The following is a 25177-nucleotide window of genomic DNA, read 5'->3' on the forward strand; positions in this document are numbered from 1 at the left end:
CTCCGAGTGAAAAAAAAAAATCCGCCCCCCCTCTCACGGGCCCGATTTTCGGCTGAATGGAATGTGTGAAATGTGTGTGCTTAGTGACTGAAGGGGAGGGACTGAAGCCGGGAAGCCTCTGTTTGAGCTGTCATTTGATCGTGGCCACGCTGCCTCCGAGTGGAAAAAAAAAATCCCCCCCCCCTCACGGGCGCGATTTTCAGCCGAAACAGTGTGAAAAATAAAGGGAAAATACATCAGCAAACGGGCTTCTGCGGGCTTCTTGTGCTTAGTGACTGTAAACAGCTCTGAGGAGGGACTGCAGCCTGGGAAGCCTCACTGGCTAAACGGAGGCTCGCCGGTGCGTTGATCTCCACTCGCTCGGGGAAAAAAAATGGCGATCGCTTCGCCGGAAGTTTGGAGGACAGGCTCAGGAGGAGGGACTCTGAAGAAACCGCAACAATGTTAACGCACAGGTCTTTATCGCTATTGTTGCAGATTGGTTGCAGGAGTGTATCGCTTTCCGGAAGGTGAATCCACTTTTTGGGATTCCCCTGAAAGCGCTACAACGAAGCGCTTTTTGCGGGTCGGTTTCAGGAGTGTTGCAGATTGTCTACGACGTCGTGGGTTATTCCAAATTAGTAGCGTTTTCAATTAGCAACCATTGTGCTATTTTGAAGCCGTGCGAAATGGCCCGAGATGTTCAGTAGATGTTGAAATCTTCTCAATATCATAAAACCAATGATCTTTGGTGGTTTGCTGAGTCATCCTGAAGTGCTGGACCATAGGTGCTGAGACTCTGGATTTCTGATGCAACTCAAATGCTTGAGAATTCTTATTCTTAGAGGCCTATACATGAAACCTATATATTTATTTTCAACTGTGAGTGTGGGGGTGGGGGAAGGAAGTCTGTCTGTCAACCCATCTACCCTCTACCCTCCAACTTATTCTACCATCTACCATCCTCTACCTTCCTCCTTCCTCTGCCTTCCATCTAAATAAAGAGTTTTGCCACATTAGGCCCTTGATAGCATCTGATGGTTGCCTTCCCTTGGAGATATCTCCAGCAAGAGAGATCTCCAGCAAATCTCTGAAATATCTTCAGTTTGGAATCTCAGTGGCAATATGAAACTTTCACGACTTCATAGAAATTTTATTAACAGGTACTACTTTATTTGAGCCGTATTTCAATGAGGTGTTAATTACAGAAGGAGCAACTCATGAATCAGCTCAAAAAGGATTTGCAGAAGTTTGATCTTTCAGGCAGCACAGTTAAGGAAGAGAAATGCCTGCTGGACATTCCCATTATCATATTCCTGGGTTTCCAGATTGATGCAGCTGGTATCCACCCCATACAGGATAGGGTAAAGTGATGCCCTTACACTTAAATGCAAGGAAGATCTTCAGGCATTTGGGGGACATTTTTATCACATTTTCTTAAAAAACAAAGACACTATAGCTGAATCCCAGTATTTGTTAGATAAGGTGCTTAATGGAAGTGAACTCACAAACATAAAAAGCTTTTCTGGTCATAAAGAGTCAGTTGACCCTTGTTTCTGTACTTGATCAGTATGATGAACAGAGACCTCTGTCCAGTACAAATGATCCCTCACTATTTGGAGAGGTTGTTGTCAGGTGCATAATATAAAAACACCATCTGCATTTTATTATAGGACTAGGCTTCAAAGCCTGTCCATAAGGACATGATTTGAAGGGGCCGGGGTACCCCCCGGCTGCCCCCCTCCCCATTGACTCCCCGGGCTCCCTGCAGGCCTGCTCCGAGGCCCGCAGAACAGCCTCCTGCAATGGCCCCCCTCCCTGCCAACTCTCCTGCGGGCCTCAGAGCAGGTTTCACGCCTTCCAATTGGCCCCTCTGGACATGCCTTCCGATTGGCCCCTTGGGGTTAGGTATCCTGGACACCCCACCCCCCTAAATCAATTAAACCATTAAAGTCAATGGCACCATTGAAGTCAATGGCAATTTTCAAGTTTCTGTCTTCTCATTAGCCTGGGGGGGTGGGTTGAGTTAGAGGCTCCAAACATTCAGTGTATATTCATTAGCCTCTTCTCTGATGACCCCTCCAATCTCAAGAAGATTGGACCAAGGGTCCAATTTTCGGGGATCCCAAAAAGGGTGCCCCATCCTAACTCCATGGTTTCCAATGGTGAGAAAAACTAGACTCTCTGTTCTGATCATACATTCCCACCATTGGAAGTAATGGATCAAAGAGCTCAGGGCACTTTGAGACTCCTTAGGGGAGTGAAAAGCAGGGTATGAAATCCAACTCTTCTTCTTCACAGACTGTAAGAATGACAACAAAAGATCCAATCTTAGCACGTGTTCTCAACTGGATATGGAGCCTACAGAAAAATTGGCTGCGGTATCCCAACCATTTTCATCCCATCACTATAAGCTGTCAGATCCTCAGGGGAGACAGGATGGGCATTCTGGAAGCAGGATCCCATGTCATACTCTACATCTTGCACAGCATACCCAGGAATTGTTTCAATGAAGGCACTAGCCAGATGTTATGTGTGATGGCCTGGGCTAGATGCTGATATTGAAATGATTGTGAATAAATGCAACATTTCAAGCTACCTGCCACAATCCACCAAAAGCTCTAGTTTCCCCTTGAAAAGTGACAAAGATGCCTTAGTCTCATCTACACATAGACTTTGCTGCCCCTTCAAAGATAAAGCCTTCCTAAGTTCCTAATATTGTAGATTAATTTTCAAGCTCAGGGATATTGTTAACTGCTCTCTCTAGTTGGGGGAGTTTCCTGATGTGCTGAAGGAGGCGATGGTGTGCCCTCTCCTCAAGAAGCCATCCCTGGACCCACATGACCCTGCAAGCTACCGCCCAGTAGCGCATTTAGCGTTCCTGGGTAAGGTGGTGGAAAGGGCTGCGGTGGACCAGCTCCTAGCATTCCTGGAAGATACTTCGGCACTCGATCCATACCAGTCTGGCTTCCGCCCTGGTCATGGGGTGGAGACTGTGTTGGTCTCCTTGTTGGAAGACCTCCGTCGCCAGCTTGACCAAGGTGGCTCTGCTGTGCTAGTTCTTTTAGATCTGTCGGCCGCATTTGACGTGGTCGATCACGAGCTGCTAGCGAGCCACCTTGCCGGTACGGGGATAAGGGGTACAGCGTTACGCTGGATACGCTCCTTCCTCCAAAACCGGACACAGAGGGTAGCCGTGGGAGAGGAAGTATCGGGCCCTTACCGGCTCCCTTGTGGGGTCCCACAGGGCTCGGTGCTCTCTCCTACATTATTTAACATCTTTATGCACCCTTTGGCTCAACTGGTATGGAACTATGGGCTGGGTTGCCACCAGTACGCTGATGACACCCAGCTCTTTCTTCTCATGGATGGCCACCCGGACTCCCCCCCAGATCCATTTGCCAGATGTTTGGAATGAAGCTGGATGGCTCGAGCAGAGTCGCCTGAAACTCAACCCCTCCAAGATGGAGGTTCTGTGGTTGGGCCGTAGGGGGGCAGATCAGGAAGCGTGCTTACCCTTTCTGGCCGGGACGCAACTTAATATCACGTCTCAGGCCAGGAATTTAGGGGTGACCATTGATGCCTCACTAACACTAACAGGATGCGGAGAGAAAATGAGTAGATTACGCCATCGCTGTTGCCATTACTGTAAATTATCAGATTTTATTGTCATTTTATGGTTTTAGGGGACGGGGTTATGTAAGCCGCCTTGAGCCTTCGGGGGGAGGCGGGGTATAAATATAAATTTTAAAAAAATCACAGCTATAACCTCAAATCCATCAACTTTTTGCAACTCATGGAATGTCAGATACAGTCATTTCAGACAATGGTATGGCTTTTACCCCTGCAATTTTCCAAGACTTGTGAATAAAAATCTTATTGGAGCTATTACAGTGGTACCACATAGACCCCAGACAAACTGTACAGAGTGAATGGTACAGACTGCAAAAAGATGCACCAAAAAGGATAATTTCTGGGGTCTGGGCAACCAGACTGGCCAAATTCCTGTTGGCACACCAGATTACTCCCTAACCTTTGACTGGATCCCAAAGCAGCTGAGTTGCTTATGCATAAGGTGCTTGCACAGGGGATACCTTTTCCTTTACCTGTAATAGACTTTCATGTCAGTTGAATGAAATCCAACTGCCTTTTCTTAAATGGCTAGAAATTAACTGGTACATGCTTCTGTAATTTAAAAAAACATGATGTCATATTTCTTTGTTCTGTAGGCTGTGTTTTCCCCCCATGAAAACTACAATTAATAATATTGCCATGGTAGTATTATTATTCTGCCTTCAAGGGATTCAAAGTTTTCCAGTATTATGTTGGGGAAATGTTTGTTTGTTACCAGTTTTAATTCTGGAATTAGACCTGACACTGGCAAGCAACATAAAATTCAGCATAAGTTTCAATCATCAGTTACCAAAAAGTCAAGAGTTCACCATATAAACGCAGCTGTCTTTGAAAAGGGATAGTTTAAAAAAGCACAGAAATTCAGAGTTATTTCAAGAGACTTTTAGGATGTCATCATGTTAAATTTCACAGGCATAAACAATGGTGCATGACTAATGTTCCCAGGATTCTTGTCAACCATAGCTAAACAAAGGAAGGTGTCATTAACCACCAGTTGGTCCAGTTGGTTAAAAGGTTATTATAGCCCTTTAAAATGTGACGGGAGGAGTGCACCATCAAGCAGCTGGGAGCAACATCCTTCTTTTATGTCACTCTTTCCACCATCACCACCACCCACTTTCCCTCCCTATGAGGAAGTCAGGAATGGGCTGCTTGTCCTTATCATATCACTAATAATTCGTGTTATTATTGAGCTATAGATGGAGCATGCAAACTGCAGAGAAGCGGTGGGGATTGAAGGAGCAAAATCAATGGATGGATGGATCATGAATGGGTCCAAGCCTAGCTAAAGTTAGTCATAACTAACAGGATTAACCTAAGAAGTTACATCCTTCTAAGTCAATGGGTGTAACTGTTTGGTCAGCCTTGCAAACCCTTTTAAAAGAAATGGAACAAATTTTCTATGTGTTTGTCCATTCAGTAACTCTTTTACCCCATAGAGCTATATGCGGTGTTTTCCAGTCCTCATTGTATTTAGTTGTGAACAACCCATTGTTTTCAGTAGCACTTAGCTACAACCTACTTCACTAGAATTGCTGCCACTATGTGTGTTTGTGAGTGCCCATTTATGTAGGGAAATTAGAAATGTTTTTCTCTGTCAGTTGTGGAAGTGCCATTGGGCCTATGGCTCCAATAACACTGTGATGGAATGACAGCCCAATGAAAAAAAATCATTCAGGCATGATATAGAGTAGGTAGAAAGTTGGAACAGTTCACATAGCCTTGAAAGGTTTAAGAGAGTTATATGTCCTTGTACACTTCACTTTTTCTTACAGTAGTTGTAACTATTTTCCAGTGAAGTGAACACTCATAACAAATAACAGATATTGTACTTAACCAACACCATCCTATTTTCTTTTTAGTACTTATCAAAGAATATATTCTCCAGAAAGGAAAAAAATTAAGGATTTCCTTTCCCTTTGAGACCCTCTTCTCTTGATTCTAGCTTGACTGCTTTTTTTCTTCTGTTCATACTTGATCTTCTTTTGCAAGCCATACACTTTTTCTGAGAATGGTCCATCAAGTGTTCATTCTCAGATATTCTGCTACTAGCTTTCTGTGGTTGGGTCCCAGATAATTGTGTCTACATCACTAAAAACATCCTCCTTGCTCTTTAAACATTTGTGCAATTATCACACAAAGAATCCAGATGCATTTTCCAGGCTTTGGTTGAGAACAAAAACAAAAATGCAGTTTGACCAGCGAAATGTGCTACTGAAATAACCCTTCTTCAATGATTTTTGAGTGCTGCAGAGTGCTGAGTTTTATCAAAAATTTCCATTGGAAAAGATCGATGATTTATGTTTTAAAAAATCAAATGAAGGGCTTTTTGGAATCTGAAAGAAAATCATTTTTAAGACATGTTGATTGATCTTTCTTTTTTGTTTTTGTCAAAGCTATTGAAATGTCCAGAATGTGAATTCCACGTTTGATTGCACAAACATTTCCCAAAAGAAACCAGACTCTTCTCCATGCTGCTACTAGTCCTGATGAGAAACAATAAAGGTACAGTTCTGGTAGCATTTCTCCACGGTTAAAGGACTAGCACTACAAGAGACAACAGTGCTACCCAAATTAGATTGAGTTGGGAAATTCAGCTTGTGAGAGGAGTAACAATGGGAGTCTCCACCTGTGTATATCAGGTCCTTCCCCCAGAAAACTCACACAGATAATACACCCACCATCAGGTGTTTAGGTTCATTTTCACCCATTGTGGAAAAGAAATCCAATTATCCACAATGCAGAGAATTCTTTCAAGATACCACTTTGATAGCTGCAGCAACTAATAGAGTAACACTGACCCATGTCCAATATTCAGTGCCCCTGAACTGCCCGGGACACAGATTTTTATACATTCTGAGTAACATACCCAGATTAAGTTGTAATCTAACTAGCCATTCTGTACATCTCCTTGATAAACATTGTCCAATTAGCTCAAGACATATTATCATCCTTTTCACCCTGTTTATGGGTTTTCCATGCCAGGCACATTGCAGATATCTTAGCCTTTATCAGAGTCACTACAGCACATTTTTAGTCTGTACAAAGTTCACTATCTATTTCTCTAATGGAAGGATACTTAAAAGAGGGGAAATGTAATGGTCACTCCACCACAGAGAACAGTTTAAAATGAAATCGATTTTATTGATGCAAAATTAATGTATTGTTTAACTGATTTTGGACAAGTGACAAATTATAGAGTCAATAAAGACAAACAATTTTTCTTGTGTGTCTGCAAAGGACGAGAAATGAATTGCCGATATGAAGCTCATAATAGGATATGAAGTCAATCCAGAAAAGGTTAAATATTTGGGCATCTTTATTAACAAGGCCCTAAAGGCATTATCTGAAAATAAAAATAAGATAACTTGACATGCAATACAAGAAGATCTTCCTAGATGGACCAAACAAAATTTTTCTTGGTCAACAAGAATCACTAGTGTTAAGATGAACTTCCTAAATTAAATTACTTATTTCTAAGTGTACCTATAAATCCTTATCCATGGTTCTTCTATATATTTGTGAAACAGCCTGGGGGGTGGAATGTGTCCGGCTGTCCAAATTGGAATTGGCCCTGCCCTGCAGCTCCTGCCCTCTGTCCCTGGACTCTAGCCTCTTTGCTCTCAGATGCACCTCAATGCCTGGAGCCAGCAGCAGGTAAGGGGAGAGGGCCCTGGGCAAAGGGTCATGGTAGAAGGCCTGCTAATGAGGGCCTCTTGGCCTGCTATTTTATTTATTTATTTATTTATTTATTTATTTATTTATTTATTTAACTTTTATACCGCCGTTTACTTAGGCTCACGGGGGTTTACAAGATAAAAATTGCAATAAAACCCATAGTTAAAACAATTAAAACCAATCCACATTATCAACATTATCAACGTTAGGCAACAGGCGAGCACTAACTAACCCCACTAATCCTCCCCCCAAACTGCCCCACATTAGCCGAGGGACATCATATGGGAGTGAGGCAATCAGATAATTCAGATGAACCCAGGGAGCCCAGATCTAATGTTGGGACTTAATACTGACCAACAGGCAAGAGTTGGTGGATGAGGTGAAGGAGGTGGGGACCCTAGGGGGAAGTGACCATGTCCTCATAGAATTCCTTTTGAGATGGGGAGCCAAGGAAGCTTGTAGCCAGACGCGGATGTTGGATTTTCGTAGGGCAAACTTTAATAAACTCAGAGACATGATGAGTGTCATACCATGGACGAGAATGCTCGAAGGGAAGGGAGCATGTGAAGGGTGGGCGCTACTCAAACAAGAGCTATTGCATGCTCAATCAATGACTATTCCAGAAATACGAAAACACTGCAGGAGCTCTAAGAAGCCTATTTGGATGAACAGAGAACTTCAAGAGGAACTAAGAAAAAAAAGGAAAATGTTCAGGAAATGGAGGGAAGGACAGAGCTCTAAAGAAGAGTACCTACAGGTTACTAGGCACTGTAGATCAATCATCAGAAAGGCCAAAGCTGAGAGTGAGCTAAGATTGGCCAGGGAAGCCCATTGTAACAAGAAAAGATTTTTCAGTTACGTGAGGAGCAAAAAGATTTTTCAGTTACGTGAGGAGGCAATAGGCCCACTGTTGGGTGCAGATGGACAAACTCTAACGAAAGATGCAGAGAAAGCAGAAAGGCTTAGTGCCTATTTTACATCTGTTTTTTCCCACAGGTCAAAGTGTTTAGGCACATCTAGAGATGGCTGTAGCCAAAGGATAGTGTCTGGGTGGCAGGTTAACATGGATAGAGAGGTGGTCGAGAGGCATTTAGCTGCACTGGATGAGTTCAAATCCCCTGGTCCAGATGAAATGCACCTGAGAGTACTCAAAGAACTTTCCAGAGAACTTGCACAGCCCTTGTCCATCATCTTCGGAACTTCTTTAAGGACTGGAGATGTCCCGGAGGACTGGAAAAGAGCAAACGTTATTCCAATCTTCAAAAAAGGGAGGAAGGATGACCCGGGAAACTACAGACCAGTGAGTCTGACCTCTGTTGTGGGGAAGATAATGGAGCAGATATTAAAGGGAGCGATCTGCAAACATCTGGAGGACAATTTGGTGATCCAAGGAAGTCAGCATGGATTTGTCTCCAACAGGTCCTGCCAGACCAACCTAGTTTCCTTTTTTGACCAAGTAACAGGTTTGCTGGATCGGGGAAATTTGGTTGATGTCATTTACTTGGATTTTAGTAAAGCTTTTGACAAGGTTCCCCATGATGTTCTGATGGATAAGTTGAAGGACTGCAATCTGGATTTTCAGATCGTTAGGTGGATAGGGAATTGGTTAGAGAACCGCACTCAAAGAGTTGTTGTCAATGGTGTTTCATCAGACTGGAGAGAGGTGAGTAGCGGGGTACCTCAGGGTTCGGTGCTCGGCCCGGTACTTTTTAACATATTAATGATCTAGATGAGGGGGTGGAGGGACTACTCATCAAGTTTGCAGATGACACCAAATTGGGAGGACTGGCAAATACTCCGGAAGATAGAGACAGAGTTCAACGAGATCTGAACACAATGGAAAAATGGGCAAATGAGAACAAGATGCAATTTAATAAAGATAAGTGTAAAGTTCTGCATCTGGGTCAGAAAAATGAAAAGCATGCCTACTGGATGGAGGATACGCTTCTAGGTAGCACTGTGTGTGAACGAGACCTTGGGGTACTTGTGGATTGTAAACTAAACATGAGCAGGCAGTGTGATGCAGCGGTAAAAAAGGCAAATGCCATTTTGGGCTGTATCAACAGAGGCATCACATCAAAATCACAAGATGTCATAGTCCCATTGTATACGGCACTGGTCAGACCACACCTGGAGTACTGTGTGCAGTTCTTGAGGCCTCACTTCAAGAAGGACATCGATAAAATTGAAAGGGTACAGAGGAGAGCGACGAAGATGATCTGGGGCCAAGGGACCAACCCCTATGAAGATAGGTTGAGGGACTTGGGAATGTTCAGCCTGGAGAAAAGGAGGTTGAGAGGGGACATGATAGCCCTCTTTAAGTATTTGAAAGGTTGTCACTTGGAGGAGGGCAGGATGCTGTTTCTGCTGGCTGCAGAGGAAAGGACACGCAGTAATGGGTTTAAACTTCAAGTACAACGATATAGGCTAGATATCAGGAAAAAGTTTTTCTCAGTCAGAGTCGTTCAGCAGTGGAATAGGCTGCCTAAGGAGGTGGTGAGCGCCCCCTCACTGGAAGTCTTCAAGCAAAGGTTGGATACACACTTTTCTTGGATGCTTTAGGATGCTTAGGGCTAATCCTGCATTGAGCAGGGGGTTGGACTAGATGGCCTGTATGGCCCCTTCCAACTCTATGATTCTATGATTCTATGATTCTATGATTCTATGATTCTATGATTCTATGATTCTATGATTCTATGATTCTATGATTCTATGACTGCCCGCCCTGGCCTCATCCATATGCCTGGCGGAAGAGCTCCGTCTTGCAAGCCCTGCAGAAAGCTGTTAACTCCGACACGGCACTTAGCTCTTCCAGGAGCTCATTCCACCTGATTGCGGCCCAGGTCGAGGCCAGGCGAATATCCCGTGCGCCCAGAACTACCAGTAGGTTTGCACCCGCAGAGCGAAGGGCCCTGCAGGGGGCATAAGCAACCAAGCAGTTCCATAGGTAGGCAGGATCCAGGCCATGTGTAGCCTTAAAGGTTAAAACCAAAACCTTGAACTTGATCCGGAAACAAATTGGCTACCAGTGCAGATATTGAAGTACTGGCTGAATGTGGGCCTTCCAAGGTGTTCTAGTGAGGACCCTAGCAGCCGCATTCTGTACCAATTGTAACTTCCAGGTCAAAGACAAGCAGGGCCTGCTAATGAGGGCCTCTTGGCCTGCTAGGCTGGGCCTGCTAATGAGGGCCTTGTGGCCTGCTAGGCTGGGCCTCCTGGCCTGATAAGCAGGGCCTGCTAATGAGGGCCTCCTGGCCTGCTAAGGAGCTCTGTCCCGGGCTTGCTAACAAGCTGGCCAGCCCCCGCCCACCCCACTTGATCTGGCAGTGATTGCAGCCCAAAGCCACCTTAAGCTGTCTGGTCAGGGGCCAGGGGAGGGGATCCTTTCAAGGCCCATTCTTAGGAACAGGCTTTGAAGCTAGTATTAAAGATAAAACCCTATAGGAATGACAAAGCAGTTTGAACAAATTTATTTGGAATCACAATTTTTATTTTTGTGCTTTGTACTTGTTATCAAGCTGATATAGCGGTATATAAAACTAATAAATAAATAAGAGACATTTAAAATTTAAAATCCTCCAAGATAATAAGAAAAGGAATGGGGGTTCCTAGCATAAAACTATATTATCATGCATCAGTTTTAGCTTGGGTCGCAGAATGGATTATAAATCCTAATAAACGAGAATTAATATTCGAGAAATATGGGCTAGAACATGGCTTCCATGACTTCACATCTGACATGCCGGGTTCAATTCTGCACTCCCCCACATGCAGCCAGCTAGGTGACCTTGGGCCTGCCACGGCACTGATAAAACTGTTCTAACCGAGCAGTAATATCAGGGTTCTCATGGCCTCACCTACCTCACAGGATGTCTGTTGTGGGAAGAGGAAAGGGAAGATGACTGTAAGCCGCTTTGAGACACCTTCAGGTAGAGAAAAGAACCAGCATATAAGAACCAACATTTATTCTTCTTCTAAAACAATAGACTTGATTGGATTGCCAGTGTAGCATAAAGAAATTTGGAAGACAAATTATATTCTTGTCCAGAGCAAAGCATAGAGCAAGATTTTCCAGGTAAAGGCTAATAACAGTGATTGCTCTGGGTGGACCAGGCAAGGACAAAGTTATAGTGATTGAGTTAGGCAAAATGCAAAATAGAGGTCTGACAACCCTGGGAAGATGAGAAATGGGTACTGGTGTGGTAGGTATGTTAATCATGGATAATGGAGTTCTGTAGATGAAGCAGGGAAGGAAGGAACATTTAAGGGGCAATAAGATTAGCAACTATTCCTAGCTACACCACTGATTTGTACATAGGTGTTGTCTCTAGAGAGGGGAGGTCTGGATATGATATCACCTGAGAAAGCCAGGCAGCTCTTGGAAGACATGGCATTTGGCTGGAGAGTACATTTTCTCATTTCTGCATGAGTGTAGACATTGCCAGTGAAACTGACACACATGTATATTTCTATTGCCAAGATGCAATTGTAGATGTGCTTGTATATTAGCAGGCAGCAGGAAACATTGATGAAAGGTGTTTGCAGGCAGACTTCCCCTCAAAGCAAGAAAGGGTCTGGCCACCAGGGGCAAAACACACCTAGGAGAGGGCTCTTACAAAGAAAACTCTGTGTAGAAAGGTGTTAAGCAGTCCCTCCAGGTTTGCCACAGATTTAGTTCTACTGTTTTTCTTTTACCATCTAAAAATAATTGGGAGAACTGATTCTGCATCTCCTATATTAATATATAATTCATGCCTAGTCTACCCCACAGGAATGTTGTAGGAATGAAACAAGATGTCTGTTGCACTGAGCTCTTTACAACAAATTTGGGATGACAATATGTCAAGTAAAATAAACTTTAGCACCACAAAGTTGAACTGATGGAGAAATGCAGAAGTTTTAAATGATCCATGATTGGAGCTCTTGTATATAACAAGCCCTAGACTTGCCAAAATAAAAAAGGACATATTGCCATTTGCTTGAGGCTATGTGCTTACATTCTTGAGCTGCCTTTTTATTTGAAAGTGTCAGTTTTTTGATAAATAGTACCCAAAGTATATTGGGAGAAACAGTGGTAGGTTAAGAAATCGAAATCAGCAAGCATTAGAGAGGAAATAATGGCTACTGGAAGGAAACTTTAATTAATTTGGGCACCATTTTTTTTGGATGGGAAATATCCATCAGACACTTACCATCCATCATTTCTGCTCATCCACCTTCCTACTGGAACATTTGGAATGTGCAGCCAGTGTGCCAAAAGACAAAGCTTTGAATATCTCTGGTACATTTAGGAAATGAGGCAAGTGGCCTATCACACTTCTTTAATGGGCTGCTGGAATTATTTCGAACGGCTGTTCCTCCTAGTTCTAAAGTGCCATCATATTCCAGATTGCAAAGTTTCTGGAAGCAATCGGACTTTCAGTTCAATGAGAAAAAGGTTGGGAACATTCCTTCTTAATTACATTGTGGCAAAGAGATTTGAGTTAGGACCCACCATCTCATAGCTTACGGTTACTGCTGTTCTAGTAAAGGTGGGATATAAGTAGGGCTTCCAATTGGTTTGGAGAAAAAATATACTATTTCTTTAATAGAGGCTTAAAGTCTGGAAATGGAGAGCTTGAGATTCTTAAGAGGGTTCCATCTGATCTGGGTCCCCAATGCAGTGCACATGAAAACACTTGAACAGTTAAAACAAAAAAGTATTTAAAATGATAACATTTTTTTTAATTAACTGAATAGACAGTTAAGGGGTATGGGTTTATAAAACTTATTATGTGGTGGGGAAAGTATAACAAGACCCATTGCACACTAGCGGCACTGTGCCAGGCTGCCGCTGGGTGCTTTGGCCGGGACAGGTTGCCCCACCTCTTCCCGGGTCCATATGGGAGAGCATTACAACACAATACCCCATTCTTAATTCTTTTTTTTTTAATGCTCCAGGTGGCTCTGCAGCATGGAGAAGCTGCCTGGGGCATTTTGTGTCCCTTCCAGGATGATGTAGTTGTGGCTATGGGTGGGGAGGAGCCAGGCCAAGAGGCCTGACTCTTCCCTTCCTCATGGCCCTGGCCTGACATAGGCCCATTGGTGCTGAATGCAAAAACGGGAACATGGATATATGTGCATTCCTTTGCCCCAGGGCAAATGAAGGCCTGAGTTGAGCCAGGCCTAGGACAGCCCTCACCCAGAGATGATGTCATCTGGAATTTGCCCTGCCACTGGATGAGCAGTAAGGTGGGGCAAATCCCAGTGCAGAAAAGATCCAAGAGAGCTTTTTCTCTAACAAGACTAGCATGTAAGGGCATCCAATTAACTTCATGGTCATTAGCTTCTGGATGGACAAAAAGAAGCACTACTTTACTCTATGAGCTTGGGAAACTGGGGGCCATTCCGCACAAAGACCAATGTTGCCAATTGCTTTCACAAAGTGGAAACGCTATTTTAAATAGTGGAATCTCGGCGTTCCACATACCTTCATTTGTAGTGGAATCCAGTAGCGTTTCATTCGTCCCCCACAGGTTTCCAGTCTCACAGGAATCGCTAGAAAGGAAGCGATTTTTTTCTGTGCTTGTTCCCACCCGTGGCTGTCAATCAAACGGAACAGCCAATGGGTGGTTGTTATCATGCTCCCGAAAAACCCTTTCCCTTTAAGCACGGGTTGTTTTTTTTAAGCACACACGTTGCAACAAATATGCGTTGATTCGTTGCAATGGAGAGACCCATCTAGCTGGCATGTGAGCTGGCGATTCATCGTTACCACGCTCCCCCGAGTGGAAAAAAAAATCCCGCCCCCCACATGGGAGCGATTTTTGGCCGAAATTAAAGGGAACTGGCGAACAGGGGGCTGTGTTGTGTTTGGGGACTTAGGGGAGCTTTAAAGCACTTCTATGGAGGGACTGTAGCCGGAGAAGCCTCGCTGGGTGAATGAAGCCTCGCTGGTTCGTTGCTTTCCCCACTCCGAGGGAAAAAATGGCGATCGCTTTGCTGTAAGTTCAGAGAAGAGAGCCAGGGGGAGGGACTTTGTTGCAACCGCTACATTGAGAATGCACATGTCTTTTTCGCAAGTGTTGCAGGTTGTTGGCAAGAGTGTAGTGATTTTCTGAGGGTGAATCCACTTTCCCCGATTCCCCAGAAATTGCTACAACGAAGCGATTTTGGCGCTAGTGTTGCAGGAGTGTTGCAGATTGCTCATGACGTCATGCGGAACGTAGTTTTAGTGGCGAAAACAAAATGTAAGACTAGAGCTATATTAAAGTTGTGCGGAATGGCCCTAGAATTCACTGCTAGTAATTTGACTGCTTTCATAGATGGCTTTAAAAGGTGCTCAAACAGATTAAAGGGCCAGAGGCTACCTTCAAACCCAGAGACTGTAAACTTCTGAATACCAGTACTACAAGACAACACAAGTGGGGAGATTTTGTCTCCTGTGCCCTGTCACTGACTCTTCCTGGTAATTGGCTGGCTGTTGAGTGAATAGGATGCTAGAATTAGATGAACCACTAGGCTAATGCAACATTGTACCTTTAAAGTTCTTGTGAATGATTCTGATCATCTTTAAAATGGAAGCTGTGAAAGTGAAATTGTCTGGAAAACTAAACCCAAATGCTTTTTGCCATATAGTTATCTCAGTTCAAAATTAATACAATACACAGACGTTAATATATCCATATGAGACCCTGCTGCATGAGAAAATTAATTTAGAGATATTCCAGTTTTCTCTCAAAGAAATATTAACTCAAACATTTGTCACTTTGCTGTAAGCACAAAAAACATCTGTACAGAATTCCCAGTATTATGAGTACAGAATACTGGTGGTATAGAAATATCATAGTATAATGCTCCTTTGGTTCAAGGGAAAGAGCATGCACCATGCAAGGCTTTAAAATTCTTTTGATATGTGATATGTGATATAAAACAAAACAAAAACATGATTGCAATTAAGCTCCCTGAAATGCAGGTGTATTCAGAATGGATGGCAAAACAAATGTCTAGTTGGCATGGAAATGCAGTTCTAATGAATATTTAATGTCATCCCATGATGATGTCTTTAATAGTTTTAATGCCACTGTTCTGGATGGATTGACTCTTGTCATTCTGCTAAACAGTGAACCAGAAATCGAAATTTAAAAAATCCACAGACTGTCACAAACAGCACATTTTGAAGTTATATTATTTAATGTATGACCTTGACAACCCAATAGATACCACAGCCAGCCTTTTAAGCAGCAAGAAGAAGCAAACAACCATGAGGGTTGGAAGAAGTTATGCTAAGAGAACACATTTTAATCCCCATTGTGTCTCTTCTTCATCTGCTAGAAACAATGGAAGAGAACCTTTTGTCATTTGAATACCTTTTCTGATAAGTGTAATTTATTCAGTTCACAAATGTGATTACCCCATACCCCAAAATGAAGACAAAAGACAAAATGCATGGGTTCAGCTAGAGTTGAATTAGAATATGAATGGCACAAACTATTAAACGATCCTCCCCATTTTGAAAGCTTGACATGACTGTGGGTCATGCGTGCTTTTCCTCTCCTGTTCCGAACTTGTGCAGACAGATGTTACCCATGAACTCTGTCTCCCTACACCATGCAGTGTAAAGGTTCAAGCATGGATGTCCAGCACTGAGTGATTAGCCCCCACCAGCCCTCTGGGACTGTGCAGCCATCATTGGCTGGTCTGGATGCCTCTCCCCATTGCTGGATGCCTTAGAGTTTTTGCCAAACTCATTAAGCAACAAGCACCTCACTGGCAAAAGTCCTGCCAACTCCAGCTAGGGTCCCACCACTCCCTCAGAGACCTCTTCGGCATGGAGGACTCACCCAGCCATTATGCCATGCTGCTCCCTAGTGTTTTGCCTCCATTTTTTTCCCACCACTGCACCCCCCAGTCTACCCAGGATTTTCCCACCCACATGAGGTAACCAATGGACAAGAACTAGAAACTTGCCATCAGTATTTTTTCTTGTTTTTTGCGTGTCAATCATTGTCAAGTGGCACAAACTCCCTATCGCCTTCTAGCACCATTTTGTTGCATTTGAGCACCTCCCCTCCAAGCTCAAAATCTTTTTTTAATTAAAAAGCAATGTATTTGCAATATAATAATGATTTTAAAAATGAACCTGGTGTCTCTGCCTTGGCTCCACAGCACAGCTCTGACTGGAGCCATGATGTGGAGCCTTGGCTCTAGGTTGGCAAGGTGGAGCTGCAAGGAGCATGTTTATATATATATATTTAGAATGAATTATTGTGCCATAATGCAATGACTCCTTAAAAAATTAAAAATGCTGTTCGTGGCTGTACAGTGCAGCTCCACCTTGCCAACCTGAATTAAGGTAGGGAGAAGCCCTATGAAGATAGGTTGAGGGACTTGGGAATGTTCAGCCTGGAGAAAAGGAGGTTGAGAGGGGACATGATAGCCCTCTTTAAGTATTTGAAAGGTTGTCACTTGGAGGAGGGCAGGATGCTGTTTCCGTTGGCTGCAGAGGAGAGGACACGCAGTAATGGGTTTAAACTTCAAGTACAATGATAGGAGCCTCTTGTGGCGCAGAGTGGTAAGGCAGCTGTCTGACAGCTATGCCCATGAGGCTGGGAGTTCAATCCCAGCAGCCGGCTCTAGGTTGACTCAGGCTTCCATCCTTCTGAGGTCGGTAAAATGAGGACCCAGCTTGCTGGGGGGTAAACGTTAATGACTGGGGAAGGCACTGGCAAACCACCCCGTATTGAGTCTGCCATGAAAACGCTAGAGGGCGTCACCCCAAGGGTCAGACATGACTCGGTGCTTGCACAGGGGATACCTTTACCTTTACCTTTTACAACGATATAGGCTAGATATCAGGGGAAAAATTTCACAGTCAGAGTAGTTCAGCAGTGGAATAGGCTGCCTAAGGAGGTGGTGAGCTCCCCCTCACTGGCAGTCTTCAAGCAAAGGTTGGATACACACTTTTCTTGGATGCTTTAGGATGCTTAGGGCTGATCCTGCGTTGAGCAGGGGGTTGGACTAGATGGCCTGTATGGCCCCTTCCAACTCTATGATTCTATGATTCTATAAGCCAGGCTAGGCTTTGTCTGTGGTGGCAAAAGCGTGAGGACTGAGAGGAGTAGGTGACTTGAGCAGGCAGGCTGCTAGCTTTCCCAGATATCATGAGAGGCACTGCTAAGAGGGGAAGGGAGAGAAAAGAAGCAATCTAGGAAGCAAGGCAGTAAGCAGGAGAAGGCAGATTCTGCCACCATTTTTTGTATAAGACTCTTTCTTTAAAAGAATTTTAAATGTTCCCAGCCTAATGGGACAAATGTGGGCCAGTGAACCCCATTTAAGTGCAATTGGATTTCTCCAGATTAGGACTAGCCCATTTCTAGTTCACTGCATCAATCCTCAGTGTTCAGCAAAGCATTTGTGCTGTAAAGATAACCTATTTTAGGAGTATTGCTTTATTTCTGCTTTATTTTGCTTCCTCCGTAACTGGATCCAGAGGGTAGAAGTTGGGGAGGAGGTATCGGGCCCTTATCGACTCCCATGTGGGGTCCGTCAGGGCTTGGTGCTCTCCCCCACATTGTTTAACATCTTTATGTGCCCTCTGGCCCAGCTGGTAAGGAGCTTTGGCCTGGGATGCCATCAGTATGCTGATGATTCCCAGCTCTATCTCCTCATGGACAGCCGCCCAGATTCCCCCCGGATCTGTTTGCTGGATGTTTGAAAGCGGTAGCTGAGTGGCTCAAGCAGAGTCGCCTGAAACTCAGGCCCTCCAAGACAGAGGTCCTGTGGTTAGGCTGTAGGGGACCAGGAGAGGAAGCATGTTTACTCTCCCTGGCAGAACGCAGCTTAAAATCGTGCCTTAGGCCAGGAATTTGGGAGTAACTATTGATGCCTCCTTAACACTTGAGGCTCAGGTCAAGAAGGTAACCAGCCAGGCTTTTTCCATCTGCACCAAGCTCGGCTACTAGTGCCATACCTGTCATCCGAATACCTGGCCACAGTGATCCATGCAACAGTCACCTCCAGAATAGATTTCTGTAACTCGCTCTATGCTGGCCTGCCCCTTGTGCTTGATCTGCAAGCTTCAACTGGTGCAGAATGCAGCTGCTAGGGTCCTCACAGGTACATCTTGGAGGGCCCGTATCCAGCCTGTGCTGAGACAGCTGCACTGGTTGCTGGCTATTTTCCGGATCTAGTTCAAGGTCTTGGTTCTGACCTTTAAGGCCTTATGCAGTCTGGGCCCGGCGTATCTGAAGGACCGCCTGTCACCCTATGCCCCCGCTGGGATATATGCTCTGCGGGTACGAACTTATTGGTCATTTCCAAACCCAGAGAAGCGCATCTGGCCTTGACCTGGTGGAATGAGCTCCCAGAAGAGCTGTGGGCCTTGCAGGAGTTCGGCAGTGTTCCGCAGGGCCTGCAAAATGGAGCTCTTCCGCCAGGTTGTGGGATGAGGCTGGGCTGCATGGAAGATCTGCCCCCCCCCCCTTACAGCAGCAGTGGCAAAGTCCATCTGGCACCCTCTATCCTCCCGCCCTCTATAGTGGGGTTACTGAGGGAAAATGTAGACATGAGTCGAGTTTTTACCGCATCTTGTTTTACTAGGTGAGGAACTGTGTATGATGTGTTTTTATATGTTTTATTGTATGGTTTTTGTGGGTTTTTATATTTTATAACTCTCCTTGGGGAGAGGCAAGCCATAAAGCTAATGATAGATAGATAGATAGATAGATAGATAGATAGATAGATAGATAGATAGATAGATAGATAGATAGATAGATAGATAGATAGATAGATAGATAGATAGATAGATAGATAGATAGATAGATAGATGATAGATAGATAGATAGATAGATAGATGGGATTTCTGGATTTGTCATTGGGTGGTAGCTAGGATTTCTTTTTAAAGCTCATGGTATTTTTAATAATTATGTTCTTAAATATTGGTCTTGTTTTGTGATTCTGTATTTTATAGCTGCCTCAAGTGCACAGCAAGGCATGCAAGAAATGGTTTTGAAGACATGCTAATGTAGCAGAGTGGCTTTCATAACTGTAAGAAACCAAATGCAAAGTAAGTCCCAAAGCTATTGTCTAATAAAGATACAAGAAAATAGCAAATCAGTAATCATTCATAAGGTAATTTTCAATGATGAAATCAAATCATGGAGTGCCTGCTGGAAAAAATCAGTGTTTCTACACAGTAGTTCTGTAAAAAGTAATGACAGGTCGGCTGGCTTGGCACAGAAATTCAATAGCGGTGCAGCCGCTACAGCAAGCAAGCCCTTCAAGCACATTCTGCCATGAGCCTTCAGAGCAAGTCGTACAGTAATGAATGGAAGCAGTAATGGGAGTTTTCACAGGAGAGCTTCATGGTAGATTGTGCCCATCACTTTTCACATTGATTTACCAGTCTTTCAGGATACTACAACAGGGTTTCAAGAGGGCCTAAGCAAACTCGAATAACTGTGACTTTCATGGAAGTAGAGAGATGCCGGCAGCAAAACAAACATATAAAAAGGACAGAGGATGGGGTTTTCCGTAGTCCACTTGTCTCTGTGTGCAAACAGAACTATTTTCCCAGAATATTTCCGATCAAGCAATGGATCAATCTTTGTGCTCGCCTCTGAGCTGCTCTTGGTATGTTTGTTTTACAGACAGAAATAATGCCTTCTTGACTTGCATCCTGTGGGGCTCGCAGCTGGACAGGAGCTGTGAGACAACAAAGCACTTACAAAACAAGAGAACTCTCAAATGCTTGCAGAAAGATGTGGGGGCAGTTATTAATGGCTCAGCATGCCCTGTGTTTGATTAACTGTGCCAGAGCCTTGTTACTTTCCAGCTATAAACCTACTAATTCTAGCAGGCCTAGGGGAGGGCTGAGGAGAAGATCACTGATATTCCAAACCACAGGGTCTGGGTAAGCAGATGTTGCCATTGACAAACATAATGAGAAAAATCTGAACAGAAAATTAAAAAAGACTGCAATCAAATTGTTCTTTTAACGTTGCTGTATTTTTAGCAAGCAACCCATAATTTAACGTTCCTTTCATTTTTTTGCTTTTAGATGCACTGGGTAGAGAAATACCATGAGAATCAGAAATTCATACTGTGTCATCAAGGAGAAATCATCAGACAGGCGAAGTAAACAATAAAACTCTTAAGGATGCAGCTGTGAAATTCAGAAACCTGTCCATGCCAAAATTTATTATCCTGAAATGAGCAAAGAGGTGGTCCAAATCCCCAGTTAGAATAAACCAGCACAACCTAGTAAAGCCTGTGAATCAATTTGTATTAATTAAATCAGCTAATAAAAATCCAGAGTCAAAGAATATGGGATCCTGTGTAAGTGCTGGCTCTTCTGCACAGTACACAAGAACAATATCACTAAAAGATCACATAGTCCATTGTGTTAGAATCATAGAATCATAGAGTTGGAAGGGGCCATACAGGCCATCTAGTCCAACCCCCTGCTCAACGCAGGATCAGCCCTAAGCATCCGAAAGCATCCAAGAAAGCATCATTTTTCACCTTTTTACTGGGAGCTTTTCTATACAATCAGAATGCCTTGATTACATTTTATCCCTCATATGATATTCCCCAGTCCAAGCACAATAGATTCAGCAACTAGGGTTCTCACAGGGACAGTTTGGAGGGCCCACATCTGGCCCATGCTCCTACAGTTGCACTGGTTACCAGTTTAATACCAGATCAGACTTAAGGTTCTGGTAACTACCTTCAAGACCATATGAGGTCTGAGCCCTGAGTACCTGATGGACCACCTCTCTACCTATACCTCCCAGAGAGAACTATGCTCTATAATTATCAACAAGCTGGTGGTCCCTAGCCCAAGGAAGCATCTGGCCTCAACAAGCACCAGGGCTCTTTCTATCCTGGCCCCCACTTGGTGGAATGAATTCCTAGAAGAAATTGGGGCCCTGCTAAAGTTAAAACAATTCCATAAGGCCTACAAACTGAAGCTCTTCCACCAAGCCTTCGGTCGAGGCACTAGAGGCCCTCTCGTCTGCAAACTGCACCCTGCAGATATAGAACCAATACATGGTGTAATATTCATCATTAAAAATGTTAAATGTTTTACTCTTCAGTGTTATACCATTAACTAGTAAAAGAGCCCATTGTAAACAAAATACAATGGGTGCTAGAATGTGGGGGATAGGGAGGGACAGGGCAGCGCGCGGCAAGGAAGCTGACCTTAGAGAGGAGGCGTTGTCGAGGGCGGGCGGCGGCAGCGGGACGTCCTCGGCGGGCCCTCGGCGGCCATCTTCGATTCCGGCCGGGTCTCTCCAAGCTCCGTTTTCGGCAGGCACGGGAGTCCCTGGCAGCCGCGGGTTCCCTTGGGCGGTGGCCTAACGTGGTGAGAGACGCGAAGCAACTGCGGTGTACAGATAGTGTTATACACGGGCGGTGTACAGATAGTGTTATACATACACAATTATGATGTTTTTCCTTGTAAAGGTAAAGGTAAAGGTATCCTCTGTGCAAGCACCGAGTCATGTCTGACCCTTGGGGTGACGCCCTCCAGCGTTTTTATGGCAGACTCAATACGGGGTGGTTTGCCAGTGCCTTCCCCAGTCGTTACCGCTTACCCCCCAGCAAGCTGGGTACTCATTTTACCGACCTTGGAAGGATGGAAGGCTGAGTCAACCTTGAGCCGGCTGCTGGGATCGAACTCCCAGCCTCATGGGCAAAGCTTTCAGACGGCTGCCTTACCACTCTGCGCCACAAGAGGCTCATGTTTTTCCTTGTATTGGATCACAAATGGTATTTCCTTGTGTTGTATCACAAGTTCAAATGTAACCCACCCTGAGCTGCAAGGGAGGGTGGTATATAAATATAATGTTATAAAATAAATAAATAAAAATAAAATATGCCTATGGTTTACTCAATAAAATGCCAAGCGCATTGATGATAATACAGAGTCATGTTTAATGATAGCATAAATATGTCTATTCGTATGTAATTGAATAAATGTATAACCTTGCCATGCTGAGAGAAGCATTAAAGTGTTATTTATTTCCCTTTCAATTGACAATGCAAGGATGGGAAGGGGACAGAGCAAATCCTTTGGACACTGGTGCCATATCTGATTCTTGTAATCTCTTGCAAGTATCTCTTCCTAAGACCTTGGAGAACTGCCACCAGAATAGACAGCAATCAACTTCATAGGGCAAGGAATGCTTTATCTGAACACCAACACAGAACATAAGAGATACAGTTGGTACAGAAATTTGTAGTAGGTTCTGGGGACCATTTCACTCCAGTCCTGTTCCATCTACACTGGCTTTCACTTTGCTTCCAAGTTCAAGGTGCCAGTATTGACCTTTAAAGCCCTAATATAGCTTGGGGCCAACATACCTGAATGAGGGCTTTCTCCTATAAATGAATGAAACTATCCATCCACTCAGGTCATCTGCAGAGGCCCTGCTTTAGGTGCTTCTGTCATCTGAGAGTGGAAAGGTAGCAACTCGAGAATGCTTCTTCATGATTGTGGTACTAAAACTTTGGAACTCCTTCAGCCAGGAGATTTGTCTGTCATCCTTTACTGTCATCTTTGCCTGTGGGTGAAGACTTTTTTGTTTTGCTTTGTGTACTCCCAGTAAGTGCTATAGACCCTGTTCACAAACCACGAACTAGACAAAATCTGTGATGAACTTTAGTTCATGAGTCAGTTTGCACCATCCCTAGTAAGAAAAGCAAGAAGAAAGCCACAAAGCTTGTCTAAGTGGTATTGTTTAAGCGGCTATGAAGTTTCCCTGAAATACATCACTAAATTATATAAAATCCTGGACATACAAGCAATACTCTGTTTTCACAAATGACCAAAGTAACTTTTTATATTGTGCTAGCATTTGGAGACGTGTCAAATAAAAGAGGTACCTGTTGAAATATCTTATTGTTGTGCTTTGGTGTCTTTGCATAATTAAATAGCTGTACTTAATCATGGACATGGAGTATGTCAGAACTCAATGTATTCCTATGGTCAGTAAAGTCCATTTTTATTAATTCTTTGTTTATAGCTTATAAAGTGTTAATATGCTGTTAAAATACTACAGACATAGCTAAAAGTGCTTCAGCTAATTATGAGAACACCTGGAGATAAAAGCATTAGTAGCTGTTAGCAGGGTGTATAAGCCATATTTCTGTGCAGTATTTTTGACTTGTGGGCTACACCATGAATAGATTAAGCACTGAAGCTACCATTAGTCAATAATCATAAATGAAAACAAATTATAAAAATGAGTCATAAATTTACATGAACAAATCAATTGGTAGTATTAAAGGCAGCCTAAAGCCTCTTCCTCATTATATTTACTTTTCATTGGTTTGGTGAAACAATATGGAGCCCACTAACATTCGCAAAACCAGCTGATCTGTCTAGAAGAGCCAATCAATAAAAGACTGTTCTGCTAATTACCAGTCTGTATTGTGAAATGAACATATGTATAAATAAATTGATGCTCTGTAATACGATCCTGTTTTGAGGAGAAGAGTGGACCCATCCGGTATACAACAACTTTGGATTTAATGAACAAAAGATTAGAGCTGAACTAAATTAAGCCATAATTAAAGTCTTCCAAAGTACACAAACAAAAAATGGGGAGATGCCGCTGACAACTGGAAAGGAAGAGGTACGCAGTACCAGAGATTACAAAAAGACACTAAGGCAAATATCCAAAAATAGTTTCTAAATAAAGGTAGCTATATTTAATATGCAGCTTTGTGTAACATATGGCAGGACCCTGCCCTACAGTATGGCATACTGTCCACAACAACCAGTGGCACTCCTCAATAGTCTAGGTACTGTTAAGGCCAGGTACTTTAAAAGCCTGCCAAGATCCTGCTGGGTCAGACTCCACCTTTTTCTCCACCACCAGGTTTGACAAGAAATTTGCAGCCTGAAACATGTATTGGTTTCCTCTCCCCCGCCCCCCATTGTATTGCTGATTCAGTGACCTGCAGAACTTTGTTTGCCTAGCGGTTCCTAGGCAGTCTCTTGTTGTCTCACACCTATGATTCACCCTGAGCCAATCTGCCAGGGGAGATTGCTCCCCCATCTCCAAAGCTAGATCCATTGAGGCAGGATGATTCTCTTTGTTTAAGCTCATCAAGACTGTTACCTGAATTGCATGTACACATGTCCTAGAACTATGGGCTATGGGGAGATTAGCCAAATTATGCAAGAGGGGGCAACTAGCATTATAGGCTCTTGGCAGGGGCCAAGTGTGAATATGTGGCAAGACAAAGAGGTTTGCCTAGGAGCCCCTGGGCAAACAGGATGGAGCCAGTCTACTCGATCAGCAATACAATGGGGTGGGGGGTAAGCTAGAGAACAAGATTTGAGCCAGGAGGTATCTGGATTAGGCAAAGGCTGTACTTCGGAACATAAGGCAGAGAGCAAGATTTCTAAGATGGGGTTTGGCCTGGCTTGGCAGACTTTAGCAGTGTCATGGCTTTGGCTTAAGCCTAGACTATTGAGGGGGTGCCATTGGTTGTAGAAGACAGTGTGCCCATCGGTAAGGCAGGGGGTCCTGCCATGCTTAACAAGACTCATCTCCTCCCCCGGACAAGCCATTATCCCAGCTTCTCACCTATAGAAAATTCTATCCTGTGCTTACCTGGTTCCCAGCATGTACATCCTCTCCCAAAAACATATTGGATTCAGATCCATTCAGATCACCCTAAACGCTGGACATGTCGCCCTCTCTGCTTCTACCCTCTCCTGACCAGATAAATATATTGATTGCTATTCTTTTCACCCTATTATTTCCTATCCGCTTGGCTGCTAGTATGCTAGATATATATTTTGCCTATTTCTTTGTGTTATTTTTTTTATCTTACTATAGCTATGGGTTGTCTGACGAGTTCTAAAGGGTGTAATCACCTCATAAACATA

General features: G+C 43.7%; 1 long non-coding RNA gene across 15 annotated transcripts in view; it reads right to left on the reverse strand.

Moving 5' to 3' along the window:
* Positions 1-25177, reverse strand: part of LOC143840473 (uncharacterized) — a 121211-nt gene that overhangs the window by 44043 nt on the left and 51991 nt on the right. For 8 of the 15 annotated variants that reach the window (XR_013232224.1, XR_013232215.1, XR_013232209.1 and 5 more), the window contains one exon: positions 21475-21655. The exons of 4 other annotated variants lie outside the window; for them this stretch is intronic. This is a non-coding gene — a long non-coding RNA (uncharacterized LOC143840473). Of the gene's footprint in view, positions 1-19104; positions 19975-21474; positions 21656-25177 lie in introns of those variants that run through there. 3 more of the 15 variants (XR_013232205.1, XR_013232213.1, XR_013232210.1) reach the window with 2 other exon arrangements.

This window comes from Paroedura picta, chromosome 1, assembly GCF_049243985.1.
Source record: "Paroedura picta isolate Pp20150507F chromosome 1, Ppicta_v3.0, whole genome shotgun sequence".
NCBI classification, from domain to species: Eukaryota; Metazoa; Chordata; class Lepidosauria; order Squamata; family Gekkonidae; genus Paroedura; species Paroedura picta.